Here is a 22357-nt window from a genome sequence, read left to right on the forward strand (position 1 = left end):
CAATTATTCAGAGTACATGAAATAAGGGTGCCACAATTCATAATAAATAAACATCATTCAGTCATGTCATGCATTCACTGAGGTAATCAACATAAATTCAAAACGTTTCATGTTCACACAGCGGAAATTTATCAAAAACGGACTAAGTTCAACATCTTTAAAACTTATCCTTCAAAACATCAAAACATAACTAGAGTCATAATCATAAACTCTAAACAATCGCGTCCCCAGTGTTACAACTATCAGAGCATGACACCTGACGCTAACTAAGACACTGACTCATAAGCTAGTCCTCACCGAGTCGAACAGCCGCTATCCTCAATCTGAAAATGACAACATGTAAGGGTGAGTCTCATCATAATTAACAAATGTTATAAGGTTATAAAGCAATAACACATCACAGTTGCATCATTCACCCAATTGTTTCATAAACAGATATTCACAACAAGTCAAACCACAATCAACACATCATCAACATTTACAACACTGGAATACATCCAATCATGTTATAAATTATGCATATGTATGAACTGACACTATGCATGTGGTACCAACATCATCAAATGGGAATAACTCATGACCGATCCAACATCGTCCAAGATACGGCCCTGCCAGCACAGATTCCACACAATGGGAATCATGCCCTTCACTGATCCAACACACCCTTATGGATACAGTATCATCAATGAACATGAATGAATGCAACATATATAACATACTTATACCATCATCATCATCATCAATCATCAACATCATCATCATCATCATCATTCAAGTATGTTCATATATATTAACATCATTCAATCACAATTCCATCATCATCATATACAAAACATACACATATTTGCACCAATCATCATATTCAATAAGAATAGCATACATGTATTTTCATCATTTTAAAACCATTCAATCATCATCATATAGGTTATCCTATAAGGTTCGTTTAGCTCGAAACGGCGCATTAAACGGACCAACAGTTAAAAAGTTATGCATCTTTGAACTTTTCAAAAATATCTCAAAACCAACAGCACGCGGCGCCATCATCAGTTCGCGGCGCGAACTGAGCGTTCCAAGAATTCCTTGGCTCTCTGCCAAGCTGTTCGCGGCGCAAACATCCACACGCGGCACGAAACGAGAAAAAGTTACGCCTTCGCGGCGCGAACACAGGTACGCGGCGCGACCTGAGCATATCACAACTTCCTGGCACTCTGCCCACCTGTTCGCGGCGCAAACCCTTTGCACGCGGCGCGAACCAGCGATTTCAGAAATCCCAACCTGCAGAAAACAGCATTCTACACATTCCAAACACACCCAATTCATACCAGTATGAACCTAGGGAAATAGAATGCACAAACAACACAAAATACATCTCATAATACACCAATTACACATCAATTGAGACCATAACAACACAAACATCATAGATTCAAACATAGAGATCAAAACATCATACAATTGACTCAATCCCTAAACCTATCATATGACTCAATCGAACCGAATTCCACATTTATTCAGTGTTATCAACCCCTAACCCGATAATAGATGATAATCAAATGAGTCCCCCCTTACCTTAGCCAAATTCTTGAATTGGTTCCTCTTCCTTTTTGGTTCTCCCTTTACGTTCTTCAACTCCTCTTCTCACAACTTCTTGTTTTTCACGTTCTAACTCTTTCTCCTCTTATTTTCCTTTATTTTATGAAAACATAAAATTAGAAGTGGGCTCTTATACCATTACACCCCTCTTTACTAATTCCACCGCATGGCCCAATAACTTAACATTTTATTATTTTTCCACATAATTCAACAAAATGTTAATTTCCCATAATTAATTTAAAACTTGATTAAATTAATTAAATAAGAATTTTCGGGATGTTACAACTCTCCCCCACAAAATAGTTTTCGTCCTCGAAAACATACCTCAAGCAAATAGTTCCGAATAGGAATCTTTCATCTGGCTTTCTAACTCCCAGGTGACGTTTCCATCAGCTGGTCCTCCCCAAGCTACTCTGACTAAAGCTATTTCCTTGCCCCGCAATTGCTTCAGTCTTCTATCTTCAATCCTCACAGGTAACGTTTCAACCGTTAAGTTGTCTTTAACCTGCACATCATCCACTTGAATCACGTGGGACGGATCCGAAATGTATTTCCTCAATTGAGACACATGAAATACATCATGCAAGTTGGCAAGCATTGGCGGTAACGCAATACGATATGCCACTTCTCCCACTCTTTCTGAAATTTGGAATGGTCCAATAAAACGCGGAGTCAACTTCTTTGACTTCAAAGCTCGACCAATACCCTTCATAGGAGTAACCTTCATAAACACATGATCTCCCTCTTGAAACTCAAGTGTCTTCCTCCTTTTATCATAATAACTCTTTTGACGACTCTGAGAAGCTTTCATCTTCTCTTGAATCATCTTAATCTTCTCCGTAGTCTGTTGTACAATTTCTGGTCCAATCACAGCACTCTCACCAGCTTCGTACCAACACAATGGAGTTCTACATCTCCTACCATACAATGCCTCAAACGGAGCCATACCTATACTCGAATGAAAACTGTTGTTGTAGGTAAATTTAATCAAAGGCAGATAACTATCCCAAGCACCTCCTTTTTCTAACACACAAGCACGTAACAAATCTTCTAACGACTGAATTGTCCTCTCAGTCTGTCCATCCGTCTGCGGATGATAAGATGAACTCAGTCTCAGCTTAGTACCTAAAGCCTTCTGCAAACCTTCCCAGAACTTAGACGTAAATCTCGGATCTCTGTCTGACACGATACTCGAAGGAATACCATGTAGACTAACTATCTTCTCAATATACAATTGAGCCAGCTTTTCCATCGGATAATCCATTCTTACCGGTATGAAATGTGCAGACTTCGTCAATGTGTCCACCACGACCCAGATAGCTTCACAATTCTTAACAGTTCTCGGCAAACCCGAAACAAAATCCATTGATATGCTATCCCATTTCCACTCAGGAATAAACATCGGTTGCATAAATCCAGATGGCTTCTGATGTTCAACCTTTGACTTCTCACAAGTCAAACACGAATACACAAACTCAGCAATTTCTTTCTTCATTCCAGGCCACCAAAATAGCTTTCTCAAATCATGATACATCTTGGTAGCACCAGGATGAATACTTAATCCACTACGGTGTCCTTCTTCTAAAATATTTCTTCGGAGTTCAGCAACATCAGGAACACAAACTCTGTCTCCAAACCTCAGTATACCATTCTCGTCAACCCTGAATTCACCACTCTTGCCTTGGTTGATCAAAGTCAACTTGTCGACTAATTCGACATCAGCCTTCTGGCCCTCTCTGATCTCTTCAAGAATACCACTGGTCAGCTTCAGCATTCCCAACTTAACACTAGTAGGAGTACCTTCACATACCAAACTCAAGTCTCTGAATTGTTCAATCAAATCCAATTCCTTCACCATTAACTTAGACATATGCAAAGTCTTCCTACTTAAAGCATCAGCAACTACGTTTGCCTTACCCGGATGGTAATTCAAACTAAAATCATAGTCTTTAAGGAATTCCAACCACCTTCTCTGCCTCATATTCAGTTCTTTCTGGTCAAAGAGATATTTCAGACTCTTATGATCACTGAACACTTCAAATCTCGACCCATACAAATAATGTCACCACAACTTCAGGACAAAAACCACCGCTGCCAACTCCAAATCATGAGTCGGATAATTCCTTTCATGCACTTTGAGTTGTCTCGACGCGTACGCGACCACTTGTTGGTTCTGCATCAGTACACCACCTAAACCCATCAACGAAGCATCACAATAAACCACAAATGATTCTGTCGGATTCGGCAAAATCAAAATAGGAGCACTAGTCAACCTCTTCTTCAGCTCTTGGAATCCTTCCTCGCATTTTACATCCCAAATAAAAGCCTGACCCTTCTTGGTTAATTTAGTTAATGGCAATGCTAACTTGGAAAACCTTCAATGAACTTCCTGTAATAACCTGCAAGACCAAGAAAACTACGAATCTCTGACACTGACTTCGGCGCTTCCCACTGAGATACAGCCTCTACCTTAGTAGGATCGACAGCAATACCATTCTTAGAAATTACATGTCCAAGAAAACTGACCTCTTTTAACCAAAACTCACACTTCGACAGTTTGGCAAAAAGTTGCTTCTCTTTTAACAACTCCAACACAATTCTGAGATGTCCTGCATGTTCTTCCTCACTCTTAGAATATATTAGGATATCATCTATAAACACCACTACGAACTTATCGAGATAAGGATGAAATATCCTATTCATATACTCCATAAATACACCAGGTGCGTTAGTAACTCCAAACGGCATTACCGAATACTCATAATGTCCATACCTTGTTCTGAAAGCGGTCTTCTGAATATCATCGTCTTTCACACGAATCTGGTGATACCCAGACTGTAACACCCGAGGCCGAATAAGGCAAGGGGGTGGTTGCACCGCATGTAACACCTGAGGCCTGAGATGGCTAGGGTGGTCGCCACATCGGAATGAGAGGGATCCTGATGCTGTGCAGGTATGGGACTGCATGGTTGAAGGAAAGCTTATAAGGATTGATAGGTACTACCTATACCAACAAGATGCATCTTCTTTTCGGGAGCCCGTTCAATAAGAACTTCACAGTTAAGCGTGCTTGACTTGGAGTAGTATTGGGATGGGTGACCTTCTGGGAAGTTTCCTGGAAAGCGTGCGAGTGAGGTCAAAGCATGCTGAAAAGACTCGTGTTGGTTTGTGGGGTCAGTCGATCATCCTGAAAGCAGTCTGGGGCGTTACAAATGGTATCAGAGCCAGACCTCTCCCAGTACGATGTGGTTCGAGGACGAACCATGCGGAAGCTGGTGGGCATGTAACACCCGAGGCCGAATAAGGCAAGGGGGTGGTTGCACCGCATGTAACACCTGAGGCCTGAGATGGCTAGGGTGGTCGCCACATCGGAATGAGAGGGATCCTGATGCTGTGCAGGTATGGGACTGCATGGTTGAAGGAAAGCTTATAAGGATTGATAGGTACTACCTATACCAACAAGATGCATCTTCTTTTCGGGAGCCCGTTCAATAAGAACTTCACAGTTAAGCGTGCTTGACTTGGAGTAGTATTGGGATGGGTGACCTTCTGGGAAGTTTCCTGGAAAGCGTGCGAGTGAGGTCAAAGCATGCTGAAAAGACTCGTGTTGGTTTGTGGGGTCAGTCGATCATCCTGAAAGCAGTCTGGGGCGTTACACAGACCTCAGATCAATTTTGCTAAACACACATGCTCCAACTAGTGGATCCATCAAATCATCAATCCTCGGCAAGGGATACCGATTCTTGATAGTAACCTTGTTCAGTTGTCTGTAATCCACACACAACCTCATTGAACCCTCCTTCTTCTTCACTAGCAACACAGGTGCACCCCACGGAGAAACGCTAGGACGAATGAATTTCTTCTCCAGCAATTCTTCTAACTGCTTCTTCAGTTCGGCCAACTCAGACGGCGACATACGATACGGTGCCATCGACACTGGGCTAGTTCCCGGAATTAAATCAATAGAAAACTCCACTTCTCTTTCCGGTGGTAATTCATTCACATCTTCTGGAAAAACTTCTGGGAATTCACACACCACTGGTAGTTCGCTACTTACTACTCTTTCCTTCGAATTTGTCAATGCAAATAACATAAACACTGTTGCACCATCCTTGATAGCTTCATCCACTTGTCTAGCCGTCATCTCCAGATCATCAGAATGAACTTCTTCAGGAAAGATCACTGTCTTCGAAAAACAGTTGATGTGAACACGGTTAAATTCTAACCAGTTCATCCCCAGGATCACATCGGGTTGTTTCAACGGAAGGCACACTAAGTCCATTCCGAATTCCCTACCAAAAATATCAACCGGAAAATTCAAGCATGCAGACGAAGTAGTTACTGACCCCGACGCTGGAGTATCAATAACCATACTTCCATTTATTTCAGATATTTCCAAATTCAACTTCTTAGCACAATCCAAAGAAATAAAAGAATGAGTTGCTCCAGTATCAATAATCGCAACTAAAGGTGTGCCATGAATAAAACACGTACCTTTAATTAATCTATCCTCCGGAGTGATTTCTGATCCAGACAAAGCAAAGACCTTCCCTCCAGCTTGGTTCTTCTTCGGTTTAGGACACTGTGGGCTAATGTGACCCTCTTCACCACAATTGTAACAAGTCACAATCTTCTTCTTACAATCAGCGGCAACATGACCCACTTCTTCACACTTGAAGCACTTCTTCTGATTCAGCTTGCACTCGTTCCTACGGTGCCCGACCTCACCACAGTTATAACACCTGACAAAAGCACTGGAGTGTCCCCCACTAGGCTTCTTCCAACCACCAGTCTTTGGATTACCTCTACCATATGGCTTACCCTTATCCATAGGCTTCTTCCCTTTCCTGTCAACTAACTCGCGAGAGTGAGATGACTTCAGCTTGAGATTATCTTCCTCGAAGATCCTACTACAGTCCACCAAGTCTACAAATCTCAGAATTCTCTGATATCTGATACCCTGCTTAATCTCATCACGGAGACCGTTCTCGAACTTGACGCACTTCGAGAATTCACTAGCTTCATCGTTGTTGTAGTGAACGTAGTACTTCGCCAACTCAACGAACTTCGAAGCATACTCTGGTACTGTCATGCTACCTTGAACTAGTTCCAGAAATTCAATTTCCTTCCGACCTCTTACGTCTTCAGGAAAGTACCTTCTCAAAAATTCTCTCTTGAACACGGTCCAAGAAATAGCCACACCATCAGCTTCCAGTTCAGTCTTGGTAGTTATCCACCAGTCGTCAGCTTCTTCAGACAACATGTGAGTACCATACCTCACCTTCAGATCCTCAGCACAATCGATGACTCTGAAGATTCTCTCGATCTCCTTAAGCCACTTCTGAGCACCTTCAGGATCATGCGTGCCCTCGAACAATGGAGGATTGTTCCTCTGAAAACTGTTCAGCTGCCTGTCAGCACCAATCGCAGCTCCATTGGCATTTCCTCCCAGCACACCAGCAATCATGCCCAGAGCCTCAACGATAGCATCGTCATTTCTTCCTCCTCTTCCAGCTATTGTTCTGCTTAAATCACAACCAATTTAATCAGAACAGAAGTATCGACAGTTAACTCTTACTAGTCGCATACACAGGAAACAAAACTGACACTAAGACTCTGGTCATAACGACCGACTATGCTCTGATACCACTATTGTAACACCCCTTCATAACCCCGCGGCAATTTAAAACAATTATTCAGAGTACATGAAATAAGGGTGCCACAATTCATAATAAATAAACATCATTCAGTCATGTCATGCATTCACTGAGGTAATCAACATAAATTCAAAACGTTTCATGTTCACACAGCGGAAATTTATCAAAAACGGACTAAGTTCAACATCTTTAAAACTTATCCTTCAAAACATCAAAACATAACTAGAGTCATAATCATAAACTCTAAACAATCGCGTCCCCAGTGTTACAACTATCAGAGCATGACACCTGACGCTAACTAAGACACTGACTCATGAGCTAGTCCTCACCGAGTCGAACAGCCGCTATCCTCAATCTGAAAATGACAACATGTAAGGGTGAGTCTCATCATAATTAACAAATGTAATAAGGTTATAAAGCAATAACACATCACAGTTGCATCATTCACCCAATTGTTTCATAAACAAATATTCACAACAAGTCAAACCACAATCAACACATCATCAACATTTACAACACTGGAATACATCCAATCATGTTATAAATTATGCATATGTATGAACTGACACTATGCATGTGGTACCAACATCATCAAATGGGAATAACCCATGACCGATCCAACATCGTCCAAGATACGGCCCTGCCAGCACAGATTCCACACAATGGGAATCATGCCCTTCACTAATCCAACACACCCTTATGGATACAGTATCATCAATGAACATGAATGAATGCAACATATATAACATACTTATACCATCATCATCATCATCAATCATCAACATCATCATCATCATTCAAGTATGTTCATATATATTAACATCATTCAATCACAATTCCATCATCATCATATACAAAACATACACATATTTGCACCAATCATCATATTCAATAAGAATAGCATACATGTATTTTCATCATTTTAAAACCATTCAATCATCATCATATAGGTTATCCTATAAGATTCGTTTAGCTCGAAACGGCGCATTAAACGGACCAACAGTTAAAAAGTTATGCATCTTTGAACTTTTCAAAAATATCTCAAAACCAACAGCACGCGGCGCCATCATCAGTTCGCGGCGCGAACTGGGCGTTCCAAGAATTCCTTGGCTCTCTGCCAAGCTGTTCGCGGCGCAAACATCCACACGCGGCGCAAAACGAGAAAAAGTTACGCCTTCGCGCCGCGAACACAGGTACGCGGCGCGACCTGAGCATATCACAACTTCCTGGCACTCTGCCCACCTGTTCGCGGCGCAAACCCTTTGCACGCGGCGCGAACCGGCGATTTCTGAAACCCCAACCTGCAGAAAACAGCATTCTACACATTCCAAACACACCCAATTCATACCAGTACGAACCTAGGGAAATAGAATGCACAAACAACACAAAATACATCTCATAATACACCAATTACACATCAATTGAGACCATAACAACACAGACATCATAGATTCAAACATAGAGATCAAAACATCATACAATTGACTCAATCCCTAAACCTATCATATGACTCAATCGAACCGAATTCCACATCTATTCAGTATTATCAACCCCTAACCCGATAATAGATGATAATCAGATGAGTCCCCCCTTACCTTAGCCAAATTCTTGAATTGGTTCCTCTTCCTCTTTGGTTCTCCCTTTACGTTCTTCAGCTCCTCTTCTCACAACTTCTTGTTTTTCACGTTCTAACTCTTTCTCCTCTTGTTTTCCTTTATTTTATGAAAACATAAAATTAGAAGTGGGCTCTTATACCATTACACCCCCTCTTTACTAATTCCACCGCATGGTCCAATAACTTAACATTTTATTATTTTTCCACATAATTCAACAAAATGTTAATTTCCCATAATTAATTTAAAACTTGATTAAATTAATTAAATAAGAATTTTCGGGATGTTACACCAACCTCCCATTCGTGTGTTATATGACTGAGGAAGTATATGTATACCAACCTCCTAGTTTTGAAGATCTTAAAAATCCAGATTCTATCTTTAAACTTAAGAAATCACTGTATGGTCTGAAACAAGCCCCAAAAGCTTGGTATGAAAGACTAAGCAATTTTCTTTTAGAAAATGACTTCACTAGAGGAAAGGTTGATACTCCCTTATTGTGTAAGTCCTTCAAAAATGATATTCTAGTGGTTCAAATATATGTTGATGATATTATTTTTGGTTCTGCTAATGCCACCTTGTACGAGGAGTTTGCTAAGTCTATGAAGGCTAAATTCAAGATAAGCTTAATGGGAGAACTCAAGTTCTTTCTAGGTATCCAGATAAATCAGGGGTCAGAAGAAACTCTCATTCATCAAAGAAAATACACCAAAGAACTTCTGAAGAATTTCAACCTGTCTGACTGCAAAATAGCCAAAACTCCTATGTATCCTATGAAGGATAGAAAAACACATAGAAAGGGTGGGTTTGAATAAGTGTAGCTTTAAAACTTGTAAGATAAAAACAATTTGCACAAAGATTTTTATCCTGGTTCGTTGTTAACTAAACTACTCCAATCCACCCCCTTGGAGTGATTTACCTCACCTGAGGATTTAATCCACTAATCACACGAGATTACAATGGTTTTCCACTTAGACAACTTCTAAGTCTTCTAGAGTATACTGATCACAACCTGATCACTCTAGGAACAATCTGCTTAGATACCCTCTAAGACTTTCTAGAGTATACTGATCAACAACCTGGTCACTCTAGTTCTTACAACTTAATATAAACAAATTCTTTTAAGAGTTACAATGCTTCTAATATAAGCTATTATCACAACTGTGATTTTCTCTTAAGTTTAAGCTTAATCTCACTAAAATATTACAACAGCAATGTAGTGAGGTTGAAGATGAAGTTTGAGAGCTTTTTGATTTTGACAGCGTTTCTGTATATTTGCGCAAGTGTTGTGTTCAAAGTTCGTAACATTGCTTCTCATCAGAACTTCATATTTATAGGCGTTTGAGAAGATGACCGTTGGGAGCATTTAATGCTTTGCATATTCCGTATAGCATTGCATTTAATGTTTCACTCTTTTGTCAACTACCTCGAGCCTTTCTTTCACCGTGTCTACTGACTTTGCCTTTAATAGCTTTCAACGTTCCTTTTGTCAGTCAGCGTAGCCTGCCAGCTAGTACTTGCTTCTGATTTGATGTTTGTGTGAACAACGTTTGAATATCATCAGAGTCAAACAGCTTGGTGCAGAGCATCTTCTTGTCTTCTGACCTTGAAGTGATTCTGAGTGTGATACCATGAGAACTTCAGTGCTTCTGCTGCTGATCTCAAGTCCTTCTGATGCTTCCATAGACCATGTTCTGATTCTGCTTGACCATCTTCTGATGTCTTGCCAGACCATGTTCTGATGTTGCATGCTGAACCTTCTGAGTCAGTGCTTCTTGCGCTGTTTTGTGCATACTCTTTATATAATTCCTGAAATGGAAATTGCATAGTATTAGAGTACCACATTATCTCATACAAAATTCATATACATTGTTATCATCAAAACTAAGAATATTGATCAGAACAAATCTTGTTCTAACAATCTCCCCCTTTTTGATGATGACAAAAACATACATAAATGATATGAATTTGCGATCAGAATATCAGACGGCTAAAGACAATTACACAGCTATAGCATAAGCATATAAACATAGTGTGTGAATATGTCTCCCCCTGAGATTAACAATCTCCCCCTGAGATAAATAATCTCCCCCTGAAATAAATACTAGAAGAAATTTATACATAAAGGACTTCCCTGAGTATTTTCCATTTCAGTTGAGACGATCACATATGCTTAGATCTTCAGAACATTCATAGCTTCTGATTCTTGCTTGCATAGGACAGCTTCAGAGCTTGAATTTCTTCTTGAATCATTGCATGCTAGATTGTATCAGAACATTGTTGAATGTACCAGAGCATCTCTACATCCTGAAATGTTACAGAACAAGCTAAACGTCAACAGTCAGAGCATGAATGAATCAGAACATAAAATATGTATCAGAACATATAATATGTATCAGAGCAAAAACAATAATGTTTCAGAGCATATTTAGAACTAAAACATGCATAAGAACATATAAGGAATAAGAATGTATTAGAGCATATTCTATCATCAGAATATCAAAACATTCTTCCTTCTTGCTTCTAATCTTGAAGCTTTATAGCACTCAGCTTGCTTCAATTTCCATGAGCTTGATTCCATACATAATTGCTTTTCCTCATGTCTTTGCTTCTCATGTTGAGCTTTTAAGAAGATCTTCACTTCCTACAAAACACTCAAAGACACAGAACTTGCAAATTATTGTTAGAAATGTGGAGACTTTCTCCCAGCAACTGATAATATAAATCAGATCATTTATCACATTTTCTCCCCCTTTTTGTCATAACATCAAAAAACATAAAAGATTCAGATGAAAGACAAACAATATGATAGAAAATTTCATTGATTAGCAGAAGGAGAATTGTTAGAAGTACAAGGAGGATGCATAGAAGACAGATGCAAGAAACAAAGAGAAACTACTAATACACAAAGACTAAGACGACCCTAGCTTAGACATAATCTTGGCCAGCATGTCATGAATCCCAGCATTGCTCTCAGTCTGCCTCTCCATGAAAGTGCGGAACTCAGCATTGGTAGTATCTTGTGCGTCCATGCGAGAAGCTAGGTCAGCTTGGTTCTTCTGAATAACCTCTAGAGTCTTCACCAGAAGAGAGGGTTCACCAGAAGAAGCTTCACAACTTCTGTTCAGAGGGACAGCATTCTGAATCGCAGCTTCCATAGTCAGATCATCACCTTGATTTTCCTCAACAGGAATAGTCCCAGCAGGATGATCTTCAGCATCAGCTTCTTCCATAGAAGCATCTCCTTCATATTCTGCAGCAGTAAGATCAGAATCTCCATTCTCAAGAGCTTGAAGAATGGCAGCAAGATTCCTTGGGACAGAAGGACCTTCAACTTCTGGTGGGTCAACAACTTATGGAATGACCAAGTTGGGGTCTTTCTCAGAAGGATTTTCCCTCAAAAAGTCGAACAAGGACTTGAAGTCTCCAGTCAGAACTGGATACTTAGGTCTCCATACCACAATCTCCCTACAAGGATTAGCTTCCATTTCCGCAGCAATTCGTGCTTCTACAAGTTCATCAGTGAATTCTTTCTCTTCAAAGATATATCTCCCTCCAAGACGACTGAACCAGAAGTCTTCACAGGGTATCAAAATTCCACAAGGTCATGGAGCGAGTTCTACACAAATTTCATGAAGTTCTTCAAAATAAGCATCTGCTTTTCTTCGGAAGATTCTCCAGAACTTTCGCATAGCAACATCGTTTAATCCAGCATCTTCAACTATTCTAAGAGTATCAAAGATTCTTCTGATATTCCTCTTTACCATTTCATATATTACACCAATAGGGTATGCTCGGCGGGAGTTTATTTTGGTTATGGGGGAATCTGGGTTTGGGACAGAATAGGGTTGAGGCTCTCTATCCAAACGAAAAGATGATTCTGCTTCATTCTCAGAATCTAACACTACCATCTCAGCTTCAGGACGAGGCTTGGGTGTGTAATTGCAGTCATGGAGCAATTGCTCATGTGATGCAGAATCTGGAATATCTGATACAGCAGAATTATTTTGAGAGGTGGAAGGAATGCGTTCATAGTTTGCATGAGGTGGGGGTTGAGAAATGGATATATCTGTGTGAGGTGGAAAGAGAGTTTGAAGGGGTGGTATATCAAGGATAGGATTTTCGATGGTCTGGTCAGAAGCAAGGTTGGTTGTGGGTGGAGATGAAGGAATGGGAACATTTGTGATGGGTGAATGACGAGGAGTAAGAGTTTTGGTTACAGGAGAAGAAGGAGGTGTGAGAACATGGATGTTTATGGGTGATTCTGATGGGGCTTTTTCTTGTTGATTTACTGGTTCAGAGGTTTGAGCAACAGCTATTGGTGCAACTTCTGAATGTAAAGCAGGAACAGAATCAGGTTCAGAGAGATGTATACCTTTGGACACCTTCTGAATAGCCTCAACTACAGCCTCCAGTTTCCTCTGCTTCTTACTCTTCTGCTCTTCCACAATCTTAGCCTTTCCAAGAGAAATTTCTCTTCTTCTGGCAGATTCCAGTCTCTCCTTCTCATTTTCAGCAGCCTTCTGACCTTCAACTACTTGAGTTGTTAGTCCTTGAATAGTTCCTTATGGCTGATTCACACCTTCTTGATCTTCTTCTTCTACATCCGAATCATTTAAGATTAATCTTCTTTTTCTTGTCTCCTTCTTTTCAACAGCCTTTTTACTTTCCACATTCTTATTTTTCATATTTCTCTTCTTCTTCTTCTTCTTCTCAGCAGTCTCTTTTTCAACTACACCTTTCTGAACTTCTTCAGCAACAACTTCTTCTTGAGCAGCTTTCTCAACAACTTCAGTAGCAGCAGCTACACTTTGGACTACCTTTTCCTGGTTAACAGAAGGATGATCAAATTTTCTCTTTGTCCTTCTTTCCTTCTTGACAACAGCATCAGGTGCAGCTTCTGAAACATCTTCTGAAGCAGCAGGCCTGGAAGTGGAAACTTTCTTGCGACCACCTTTAGCAGGAGCAACTTTGCCTTCTTCTTCCTTGAGTGAGTTCAGATATATAGTTCTGACTTCTGGGATCTCACTTCTGAAGAAGGACTCAAAGTCAGCAAGAACAGGATCTCTTCTGCTTCTTGCCCCAGGAAGAGGTTGAGGGATTTGAACGACAACATCAATAATACTCATCTTTCTCAAAGTGAGAGCATTCAAGCAACTTCCAGTATCAACAACAAGATCTTTGATGGTCCCTTGAGCTTCCAGGTCTTCAACAATCTTTGAATGAACCAGAAGATTTGTAATAATTCTTCCAAAAGGAATAATAGTACACTTCTTCTTTCTGAAAGCGTTTCTGGAATCCCTCACAGCATTCCACATGTGGTTAAAGATTATGTAGATAACATCAACCTTCTTCTGAGTGGCAATGCAATACAGAATGTATTTCTGCTCATTGTTGACAAAATCTGCAGAATGGGTTGCTTTCCTGTGATAGAAACACCCCAGAAGAATCTTGGTCCAGATTTTGTAGAGATCCTTCATGCCCTTGACACGATCAGTTTTCTTCACATCTTTATAAAGAGTAGCCAATACTTTATCCCAATCAGCTCTTAGATCAATTTCATGAGCACCCTCAGGGTTTCTTAGATCAAACATCATTCTTAGGATGTTTTCAGTAACGACCACAAACTTCCCATGAACAAAGGATAGAATGGATTTAGGAGCAACAACAGCGTGTACCCAAAATTCTTTTACAAGATCTGGGTAAACCGGTCCACAGAACTCAGCAAATAATGAGGTCCATCCCTGAAAGATGATATCTTCTTTAAGACGAAACTCATGTTCTTCAAGACTATCAAAGTCTACCATAAGTTCACAGATGACCTCCAACTCCTTTTTGGAAATAGAGCAGGCGATAACTGGAACAATTTCCTGATCTTCTTCTTGAAGATGGAGAGGAGCAGATGAACCAGCGTTAAGAGAAGATGAGGTAGCCATTGAAACAGTACTAAGATTGCAGGAAATATTTCTGGGTTTGCGCTTAGGGTTAGAGAAAAGGGCAAAGAGGTTACAAAAGTGCATGCACAAGGAGAGAGAGAATGGGAGCGAAAAAGATAAACGTTATGATTTGAAATGTATTTATAGAGACAGATTTGAAAAAGAATGCAATGAAATTATGAGAATGAACAGTTACAGAATCAAATGAAATCAACTGCATTAAATGATGAGTGACGTTAGGTGAGAGAACGTGGTAATTGAAATGATTTACACAGTTACCTAGGGCGGCGTCCCATCAGATTCACTCACGCTTTTACCATTCGTGCAAACACGTGTTCACAATCAGAACCACTTGATGACAGCTGTGTTGTATTGCATTTGCTTCTGATGATGAATAAAACTTTTTATCTTCTGATTCTGGTCACTGATTCTGACTACCATTCTTTAGAAATGATCTAGTTCTGATAGGATCATCTTTCTTTCCAAGAATCACATCTTCTGAGTGAGCTGAGGTGAGTCTAAAAGATCTTCTGACCGTTGGCTCTTCAGAAATTCTGAGGTTCTCTAAAGATGCAACAACTTGATCTTCTGATTCTTTGCTTCTGATATTTTCAGCTTCTGAAACTTTGCTTCTTGGTTCTACAGCTTCTGATATATCAATATCTATATCTGCAAAATTCTCAAACTGCTTTGGCTTTTCAAGACCAAGCTTATCATTAAATCTGATATTGATTGATTCTTCTACAACCAATGTTTCAGTATTGTATACTCTGTAGCCTTTAGAGCGTTCAGAATATCCAAGAAGGAAACATTTTTGTGCCTTAGAATCAAACTTACCAAGATGATCTTTAGTATTCAGAATGAAACAAACACATCCAAAAGGATGAAAATGTGAAATGTTGGGCTTTCTGTTCTTCCACAATTCATAAGGAGTCTTATTTAGAATAGGTCTTATAGAGATTCTATTTTGAATATAACATGCAGTGTTTATTGCTTCTGCCCAGAAGTGCTTAGCCATATTGGTTTCATTGATCATGGTTTTGGCCATTTCTTGTAGAGTCCTATTCTTTCGATCTACAACTCCATTTTGCTGTGGAGTTCAAGGGCAAGAGAAATCATGGGCAATACCATTTTCTTTGAAGAACTCCTCAAAGAATCTGTTCTCAAATTCACCACCATGATCACTTCTAACCTTTATGATTTTGCACTCCTTCTCAGATTGAATCTGAGTGCAGAATTCAAAGAACACTGAATGAGACTCATCCTTGTGTTTTAAGAACTTTACCCACGTCCAGCGGCTATAATCATCTACGATGACTAATCCATATTTCTTCCCTCTGACAGATGCTGTTTTGACTGGTCCAAACAGTTCAATGTGCAGAAGTTCTAACGGCCTTGAGGAAGAGACAACATTCTTAGATTTGAATGTAGGTCTGGAGAACTTGCCCTTCTGACATGCTTCACAAAGAGCATCTGATTTGTATTTCAGATTTGGGAGTCCTCTGACCAGATTTAGTTTGTTAATCTGAGAAATCTTTCTTAAACTAGCATGTCCTAATCTTCTGTGCCAGACCCATTGCTCTTCAGAAACAGACATAAGGCAAGTCACCTTCTACTTCTCAAGATCTGAAAGATCAATCTTATAAATGTTGTTCTTTCTCTTTCCTGTAAATAGGATTGAGCCATCCTTCTGACTTACAGCCTTGCAAGACTTTTGATTGAAGATTATGTCATAACCATTGTCACTTAATTGACTTATGGACAATAAGTTATGCGCTAATCCTTCTACAAGAAGTACATTAGTTATGGAAGGAGAGTTACCAATACTTATGGTTCCAGAGCCAATAATCTTGCCCTTCTGATCTCCTCCAAACTTGACTTCTCCACCAGATTTAAGCACCAGGTCTTGGAACATAGACCTTCTTCCCGTCATGTGTCACGAGCACCCAGAGTCCAGGTACCATGACATTTTGTGCTTTGTCTTCTTTGCTGCTAAGGATATCTGCAACAGAAATTATCTTCTCCTTAGGTACCTGTCGCTACCGCGAAAAATGGAATCAGAGTCGCCACTAATATATTTATCCCATCGAGGGAAAGGAATATCAGAAAACCTAACTCGGAATAAGAACAAGGTCTTTCGACCAGAGAATCTAGGTACGGGAGTCGGTTACGCAAGGGGAAGGTGCTAGCACCCCTCACGCCCATCGTACTCGATGGTATCCACCTATGTTTGTTTCTATCTAAAGGGTGTCTATGTCTAAACCTAAATGCGAATGAATGCAAAAGAAATACAGGGAAAAGAAGGAATTATTTACAAGTGTGCTCGCTTAGGCCCCGCGACCCAATGCCTACGTATCCCTTACAAGGAATCAGAGCTACCGTAGTTCGGCTCCATAGTTTCCATTTGTTTTGTGTTTTTTAGTTGAACAGAGGTTAAGGTCACAATCCACGATGCTCGACCTTTGGAGACTTATACGCCTAACTTTGGAAAGGACTTAACTTGTTCTTAGGTGCCTAACAAGGCAAAAGAATGAACTTGGGTTTGTGTTTTTTATGTAACTACATGATGAACAAAACCCAATACAAGGTTTCGCACCACTTCATTACTTTGTTTTAATTCGAGCCTTTATTAAGTGTTTTAAGTATTTTTGGTTGGGTATTTTTTAAGGGAATTTACTTTGCGATTAGAATCACATAAAAATGTATAATGATCGAGAAGCAGATTAGGGAATGAATCCCACTCACTTCTATCCCATTATATAATGTTCAAGAAACAGATTAGGGAATGAATCCCACTCATTTCTATCCCATTAATTAATGTTCGAGAAACAGATTAGGGAATGAATCCCACTCATTTCTCTCCCATTAAGTAGTGACCGAGAAACAGATTAGGGAATGAATCCCACTCATTTCTATGCCACTAAGTGATTGAGAAACAGATTAGGGAATGAATCCCACTCATTTCTCTATCACTTTCTTAATGTGATTCGTATCTTTATTTGTTAATGTTTTAAAGTTAAAAAAGAAAAAGAATGAACAAAGGGGAACTAACCTATTCTCTAATCTAAGTTATTCTAATTCCTACTTCTAATTCTAAAGGGAGCATTAAAATGATATTAACAAAGTAGGCCAAAAATATGGCCAAAAACAAGTAACAAAATCACACAACAATTACACATAAATGACATGGAAATGATACAAAAACAATTCAAGCATTAGTACAAAGTTAACCTAAAAAATACTACTATTTTTATGAGTTTTTATTAGTGTTAAGGGAATTCTAATTCAAGTCTAAAAAACCTAAATGCTACTAAGCCTAAACTAGTATTTTTTTTATGAGGTTTTTATGTCATTTTATTACCTAAAAGAAGTAGCAAAAAACCAAGTAAAAAAACCTAAAAAAACTATCAATTAAGTGTGAGTCAGAGGGGGTGTTAAACTGAAATCTGGTTGCAGCCCTAGTAATTGGCGCTGAAGCCCAAGCTGAGTGGCCCATGAGACTATTTTTTGTTTCAGTCTAGTTTCAAATAAAAACTAAGGCGCGTGGGCCTCCAATGGGGGGTATACTAGCAGTAATTTGTGGCCCAAGGTTGTTAATGCAAACTATCCAGATTATTTTCAGATTTTGTGTTAATCCATTCAACTAATTCAGACTTATAATCCACTAATCAAACCTAAATCACAATTAATACCAATTAAATCCAAAATCAAACCAGATTAAACGTTAGTCCTTCACATTAGATCCACTAAATGTTAATTCTATGCACATTAATATAATCTTGCGTTTAATCCACTAAGCTAAGGTTTCATGTATTAATCCAATCTCAATTAATTCCAAAAAAATAAAATAAAATAAGATTATGAAAGGGGATTAGGGTTAGGATGTGACCTTTGAGCTGAACGAAATTCATCTCCTTTCCTCCCTCACGAAATGCGAGCGGCGGCCGAACCCTTTTGCTTCTCCGACGAGCTTTCTCCCTCGCGCCACCGTGAACCAAAACGGAACATCGTCCTCTCTTATCTTCTTCGCTTGTTTCATTTTCCGTTTCTCCGGTGTCTCTCATACTTCCCTCGACTCAAACACTTGCCACGGCGGCCGGAGGAATCAACCTCCTCCGACGAACACTCGGTCTACGTTGCCGTGAAATCAAGGACGAAACCAACGCTTCACCTCTGCGACCTTCTTCTACCTTCAATTCATTTCTGTTGTGCAATTTCTGATGCGGTGATGAAGATGAATGAAATGTTGATTCGTGGGGTTAACGACGATGTTGATGCGTGGTTGAATGGAGATGATCGAAGTTGAAGCTTCTGGCAATTTTCTGCGGTACGAAGATCGAGAGAGTGTGACGTGAAGAGATCGAAATTCCTGTTACAGGTTTGTTACGATTCTTCCTTCAGCTCTTTCTTGCTATTGTATTTCGTTCTTTATGATGCAGAGTTTGTGAATTTCTTGCAGGATTCGAGATGAACAATCGATGGAGGGCTATTGAAGGTTGATTGGAGATGAAGAGGTGACGGTTCAGGATTGGAAGAGGACTGAACTGAAGGAGAATTGAATCATGAATTCCATGGAGAAAGAATGAAGTTTTTCCGGTTTTCCTTTTCTGGTGATTGAATTGGAGAGTTTCTGTTGAGAGGTTGAAGATGAATGGTGAAGTGGATGAGAAAATGAAGATGAAGTGAAGTGTGTGGTGAAGAAGAGAAGAAGATGAGGAGAAGATGATGATGAGTGAAGAATCAAGGTTGTTAAGAGAGTGAAGAGAGGTTGAGGAATTGTGGAGGATTGTGGTGTGTGAATATGAGTGTGTATGTGATTATGGCGTGAAGAATCTGAATGAAGGTGGAGGTCCTGATTTTATAGAAGCATCCAGGTTGAATTCTCCCTCTCATTTTTTTCTGTTTTGATTCAGTTATTTCTGTTAGCAATTGGTTGAAAACTGTTAGCTGTTAGAAGGTAGTTAGAAGAGGTTATGATTCTGTTATTGTGAGCTGGCAGTTAGGAAATAAGAGATTCTGTTTGGTGGTTAGAAAATTAGTTAGGAAAGTTATGATTCTGTTTGATGAGCTGGCAGGTTAGTTAGCAATTCTGTTTTGTTAGTTAGGTGGATAGAGAATTCTGTCATAAAATGCTATGGAAAGAGAGAGGTTGTTAGGAAATCTGTTTAGGACAGTTGATGAGTTTGGTTAGGAAATTGTTAGAGAGGTTGGAAAGAGGTTAGATTTTCTGTTTGACAGTTAGTTAAAGAGTGAGAAAGAGCTACAAGCTGTGAGAAATTACTAACTGAAATGTCAGTTGGTTTTGAAACGGTTAAAGTTAGTTAGAAGTGGGTTAGGGGTTTGATTATGAGCTGTTAGTTAACTCCGTTTTTTGACAGTTGGTTATATTCAGTTTTGGTTATAGTTTTTTGCAAAGTTAGTTACATGATAGGAATTAGTTGAAATATGGTTAGAAGTTACTACTAGGTATGGTTATATAGGAAGTGTGTTTGGATGGTAGTTAAAGTTAACTGAAACTGGTTTAGGGAATTGGTTAGAATTAGTTAAGACCAAAATGGATGGTGGTTTGGTTTAGGGACTGTATGCAGGGCTGAATTGTTAGAAATGCTAGTGTGGGTTAAGTGTGAATGATATGTGAATAAAGGCTTATTGGAAATCCTATGTAACTGTTGGTGAATATCCTTTTTGTATTTCCTGACTTCCTTATGTGTATGTGAGCTTGGAGGTGATTGAATGGTTTGGACTTGTTGCCTTGTCCTTTTTTTTTGTTTAATATCGGAACCTGTGGTTTATTTTTGGGTTAGTTTATGCTGAAACTTGATGTGTACTGCCATATGACTTCTGTTTGGGTTCTATGCAGGGCTGTTTGGATTGTTGATTGCTATGTGGTGAAGGCATGAGGTCTTAAAGAATAAGCAAAAGAATGGAGGCATTTGGTGAAGAAAAAGAACGTGGTTTAAGGATGTGGGTCTAGGAGATATTCACTGTTCTTTTGTATTTTCTTTTATGTAATTGTTATGATGGCAATGTAATATGGGTTTGGATGTGAGATCTTGAAACACGGCTTGAAACATGTGATGACATTTTGAATTTAATGATATGGAATTGAATGAGTGTATGGACATTCGAACTTTGTACTGACATTTGGATGGGAATAAATGGACAGTAAAAAAAAAGGGACACTTGACTTTTTTTGGTTTTGTTGAATGATGTATGTGTTGAAAATGGTTGATGAATTTTGGTGGTCTTTGAATGAACTTTGAATAATGATGGGTGATGGATACCTTAAATTCCAAATAACTTGCATTCCTTTCCTAGAAACCCACACGAATCCTTTTCCAAACTTAATACGCATACATCTTTATTCCCTTGATTAATTTGAACACCGATCGTAACATTAGATAGTCTCTTGAATGAATGCTTTCAATTACTGAGTTCAAATTGATCCTCTCTTTCAACTTCCATCTCAAGCCCATTCTAACTTGTATTGCAAGCAACAAGAAAACTGAAGGAATGACCATACCTTGAACAAAAGGAAACTTCTAATCATGCTCACACTTTTAGCCATTCAAGCCATAAACCCTTGACTTAATTATCACAAAAGGAACGTCGTGAGGGGTCTTTTGGACGAAGCTAAAACTTGAAGTGTTGGATAACACTTTAGCATGAAATTCAGTGAACCTCAGTGGAATTAAAAACTCAGACACCATGTAAAAGAAACCATAGTCCTCTTGCCCCTGACGAATCTTCATAGAGGAAAACCTTGTAGCTTTAGGAGAAAGAAGCCCACAATGACCATATAGAACCCTAGCTTCCAAGATCCTTGATCCAATGCAAAGTTATTGATTAATGATGCATGATGTTATGTTAATGTCCTAAAAGAAGATGCACATGAAATGAGTAAAAACCAGTTAGGAATAAATATGTGGGCAAATTTTGGGGTGCAACAGCTGCCCCTATTTAATCGTCTTAAACCTGAAGGTGAGATTGGCGCTAGCCTTTCGAACATTCGAGGTAGAAGAAGATTAAATACTAAAGTACCATAAAATTTGCACTCTGAGTAACGGATGGATACCATTTTTTTTTTGGCTGCCTCCACTTAACAAGCTTCGGCAAGTAACAATATGATATTCCCATTGGATTTTCTTAAAAGAAGGAAGAATTTGTGATGCCTATTTGCAACAGGCAAGTGCAAGAGTTTGGTTTGCCATGACACTTTTTGGGGAGTATATGACAAACGTCCACAACTCGAGGGTTTGGACACTTATGACTCGTAAGTCGGGAACTCAGAACTGACAACTCGATGGTTGGAAAACTCAAGACTAAAAGTCAGAAACTCATAATTCACAACACGAGGGTTGGAAAACTGACGACTCGAAGGCCGGAAAGCAAAGGATTCACAACACGAGGGTTGGAAAGCTGACGACTCGAGGGTCGGAAAGCAAAGGATTCACAACTCGAGGGTTGAAAAGCTGACGACTCGAGGGTCGGAAAGCAAAGGATTCTCAACTCGAGGGTTGAAAAGATGACGACTCGAGGGTCGGAAAGCAAAGGATTC

Source organism: Vicia villosa, linkage group LG2 (assembly GCF_029867415.1).
Source record: "Vicia villosa cultivar HV-30 ecotype Madison, WI linkage group LG2, Vvil1.0, whole genome shotgun sequence".
In the NCBI taxonomy this organism is placed as follows: Eukaryota; Viridiplantae; Streptophyta; class Magnoliopsida; order Fabales; family Fabaceae; genus Vicia; species Vicia villosa.